General features: G+C 39.6%; 1 pseudogene; it reads left to right on the top strand.

Moving 5' to 3' along the window:
• The first annotated feature begins 598 nt into the window (after positions 1 to 598).
• LOC124230515 (serine/threonine-protein phosphatase 4 catalytic subunit-like) lies at positions 599 to 1,523 on the top strand (annotated as a pseudogene).
• The last annotated feature ends 3,109 nt before the right edge of the window (positions 1,524 to 4,632 follow it).

A 4,632-nucleotide genomic window follows, 5' to 3' on the forward strand; every position in this document is an offset into this window, starting at 1 on the left:
TCCTTATTTATAAACTGGATAAAATAATAATATCTAGATCAAGGTATTTTTTAGGAGGATAATGAGTTCATTTGTATAAAGCACATAGAAAAGTATTTACCATATAGTAAGTTCTCAGCAAAGGTTATAATTTTATTATTTATGTATTACTTATTACATTTTTATTAAATATAATATTGCCATGTAGGTGGACATTTGTAAACAGTTTTTAGAGAGTTAACTGTTTTATTTGGGGAAATACCTTGATGAACAAGAGATGGAACGTAAGACATTGAATGTGGACTAATAACAGAATTTAAGAAAGGGAAAAATAAGAAATAGCTAAACAAAATCTGAAAAGGAAATGAACAGAAATCAAGTGAAATGGGGTGGGGAAGACTAGAGGTAAGAAGGGAGAAAAACTGCAAAAAGATAAAAGGTGGTAGATTGGGTAGCAAGGCAAGGACCCAAAGTGGAGGGAAAATGGAAGGCAGGGAGCCTGAGAGCTGGAGCCAGAGCCATGGTGGCAGAGACCCTGTGCCTGGGCAGAGTTGAAGGGGCAGTGCCCCAGCTCTGACCGGCGCTTAGAGGCTGGGGGTAGAGGTAGGGTGGGTGGGCCATGGCAAAGATCAACTACATGGACAAGCAGATGGAGCAGCTGCTGTGCTGTGAGATCATCAAGGAGAGGGAAGTCAAGCCCTGTGCGTTAAGGCCAGAGAGATCTTGGTAGAAGACAGCAGCATGCAGAGGCGTGGACTCTCCAGCCACAGTATGTGGCAAGATCCATGGACAAGTCTATGACCTCTAGGAGCTGTTAGAGTAGGTGGCAACTTCCCTGAGACCAACTACCTCTTCACAGGAGACATTGTGGATCGTGGTTACTATGGCATCATTGAACGTTCCTCTTTCTGTTGGACGTTGAGGTTTGTTATCCTTACCGCATCACCCTGATCCCAGGCAACCATGAGAGCCACCAGACCACCCAGGTCTACAGCTCTTATGATGACTGCCCGCGTAAATATGGCTTGGTGACTATGTAGCAGTACTGCCCTGAGATCTTTGACTACCACAGCTTGTTGGCCGTCATCGATGATAAGACCTCTGCATGCACAGAGGCCTCTCCCCATCCATGTAGACCCTGGACCAGACCCAGAGGGTTGACCGAAAGTCAGGGATGCCTCATGACTGGCCCATGAGTGACCTGCTCAAGTCTGACCATGAAGATACAACAGGCTGGGATGCGAGCCCCCGTAGGGCTGGCTACCTGTTTGGCAGTGAGTTGGTGGCCCAGTTCCATGCAGCCAATGGCATTGACATGACCTGCCTTGTGCCCACCAGCTGGTGATGGAAGATGACAGGTAGTGCTTCAGTGAAACTGTGCTCACGGTGGAGTTGTCACTCAACTATTGCTACTGCTGTGGGAATGCAGTGACCATCTTCGAGCTGGATGAATAACTCCTGAAAGATTTCATCATCTTAGAGGCCACTCCCCAAGAGATGCGGGCATTCCTTCCAAGAAGCCCATGGCTGGCTACTTTCTGTGATCCTTTTAGCCCTTGCCTACCTCCACCCCCCCGGCCCCCCGGAACACTGTGACTCTTCTCTAAAGGAGGGTAAGCACTTGGGGCTGGGGTCTGTCCCAGGCTTTTCTGTCTTACTCGAAGAGGGAACTTTGAGGATAAGAAATTGCCCTGAACAGACTCTGAGCCTCAGCCCCAGACTCCTCCTCTCCTTTCTCCCCACTTGAACCATTAAGTTTACAATACTTTTTTGGTCTTTTTCCTTTATTTTTTGTTTGTTTTTCAGATAAAAATTTCAAGGAAAAAAATGTATTGATTAAATTTTAGAAAAAAGAAAAATAGTGGATTTGAAGGAAACTATTCAGTACATAATAGCTCAGGAGTTATTTACAAATGGGAAATCATAAAAATGTGACTCTAATAACTACAATTTAGAAAACACCATTCTACTTCATACTTCTTTCTGATCGGGGTCCCTGCTTTAAGTTTCCCTAGCTTGTAAATTACTCTAGAGTTAATTCCCAAAAATTGTGTTATCATATCTCAATCAGTCTATCAGAGGGATTTATTTAACATGTTACATTTTGGGATAAATATTTCCATCATCAACTTCATGATAAACTCTGGTGGGAAGGGGGCCGGTTACCAGAGGTGAAACAAGAGGATCTCTACAGTGCTTACTTCTGCTTGCAGATTCCAGCCTAGAATCAATCCTGGTGTCCACCTCCAGTGAGATTTACCCCAAAACCCACAAATTTGACGACATTATGACATTCATCACATTCTCATCTTTGCAGCTCATGAAAATGTGTGCACAATAAAAGAATGAATCATCTCCTTTCTTATAATATGTATTTGATGCTTCAGTGTGTGGTTTTACAGATGACTCTGATGTGGTGCAGTGTTGATCAAACCAGGAATATCTCAGAGTTCTGTGAGCAAGAAGCTGTTCTCCAACTGCCCATTTTTCAAAACACAAGTGTAACCTTAAGATCGTTCCTAAGGTACATCAATAACCAAATCCGATATTCCTATCCATCTGCATCCTTTCTCAAAATGTAGCTTCCTCCAGGCTGGGAGTCTTTGTGATTGCAATGATGTCTTTTAGCTCAAGTGCATTTTGGGGGAGAATCAATGAAATTCTGCTCTGGAGCATATGCCATAGCATAACAGGATTCACTTTCTGAGGTCATTAAGCTTTGAGGCAGAAGACTGAAGTTTTCACTGCTTTAGTATGCTATTCTCCAGTTTGCAGACATTTGAGATCTATGTTAGAAAATAATTCCAGAAAAAATAGGAAAGATATCATATCCTTACCAAAACAAGTTTAACATGGCTGGTAGGGTGACATACATAAAAAATTGTAGGCATAGTTTGTACGTAGAGAATCCTAAGCTTTGATTCTGGATTCAACAGAAAAATTCTGTATTGCTCTGCATAAATATAAAGACAATTTGGAGAAAGGAGAGGCAGCGTAAGCTAAAGCAAAGAACAAGAACTCTGGAATCAGATAACCCTAGGCTCACATCTTAACTGGAATTTTCATTTCTGCTGGAAGCTTTATATTTTTCTCTTTTTACAAAAAGCTCCTTACTGAGGTGGACTATATTGCTGCTTATCCAGATGGCTGTGTGGCACTTTTCCTACTCTCTTATTAGGGGTAGGACAGCTCTGTGAGGCTCGGAGTTTCATGTAAGGGACTCATTTCTAGCTTCTGCCTCCCACATGTTGGAAGAGTCATCTCCTATGTCCTTGTAAATATTAAAACTCTAGTGTCCAAGACCTGGAATAGGTTCCAACTCTCCTGGAAGCAGCTACAGTGTAAATGTACTTACCCTTTTGGCTTAGATTTTTTACTTGGTTTCTTTCTTTTGAGTTAACCTATGCAGTTAAAATGTTTTTAATTTAAATTTTATCTTCTATTCATGCTTCTTTGTGTGTTTGTGATAGAAAGCCAAGCATCTGGTTAGCTCAGTTTGCCATACCGCTAGATCTCTTCTGTAAGAGACATTATGAGGCCTTTAATGAATTTGTTGTACACTCTGCTTTGGTCCATGGTTGCACAAACTGCTGTCTGTTTTGTGGTAAACCTAAAATATGCAGTTCTGTGGTGAATGTGTGTAAAAAATTGGAGTCTGTCTGATTCTAAGTGAATGAGAACGTTGATAGGAAAAGAAATTATGGCAGTATTTGGATCTGATTGTTGTTAAGAAGTCACTAAATAATATTGCCTATATCTTATTGAACAATGAACCTGAGAAACTTATTATAGAATATTAATAAGGAAATACATTTTCCTTAAACTGTTGTCTAGTATGATGAATGATAATTCAAAGGGTGAACCTTAAAGATGGAGGATATTTTAAAAAATCTTCATGAATTAATTTTTAGAAAAAATTATTTTATGATGAGAACATGGGAACATGGATTGGAAAATGCAAAATCAAAAATATGTATTTCTAATGACTTTGAAAGTTTTTGTTACTACATCATCTAATCTGTTAAAATTAAAACGAAAATATTCTTTTCTTGAAAACTCCTTTCAACACTATAGAAATACCAAATTAGTCTTTCTCTAAATTAAACATTAACTTCCTAGCCTTTTTTTCTGGTTGTATTTTTCTTGATTTTTGTCTGAATCGATTCACTCTTATCTGTGTTTAACCCATTTCAATAACATCTGGTTGAAAATGGAAAGATAATCACTTCTCTGTAGAATATCCTAAATAATAGTGAGTCCGATTTTTATTAACAAATTGACTAATCGTTTTGTCACTCATAGAACTAGCTACTTCCGCTGGATCAATATGTTGTATTAACTACCCGTGAGACTCAACTGTGATTTTGTTAGTAACAACAGAACTCAGTGAGATCTTTACGACCTATATTTACTCAAACTTCACAAGTTATAGAAGCTGTTCTTTGCATAACAATTGGGATTATAATGATCTGATTGTCTAAACTGTATCACAGGCTTAGGGAAGTGGATTTGTACAGTCTCCACAAAATTATGGCATCATTTAATGTGCAAGTATGCAATTATCCTCTGAGTTTAGAATGTGTGGAAGATTGCTGAACCTCTCAAACCTATGCTGCTACCTCTTTCCCCCAGTTAGTTGTATGTATTGATGCA

This window comes from Equus quagga, chromosome 1 (genome assembly GCF_021613505.1).
Source record: "Equus quagga isolate Etosha38 chromosome 1, UCLA_HA_Equagga_1.0, whole genome shotgun sequence".
Taxonomy (NCBI): domain Eukaryota; kingdom Metazoa; phylum Chordata; class Mammalia; order Perissodactyla; family Equidae; genus Equus; species Equus quagga.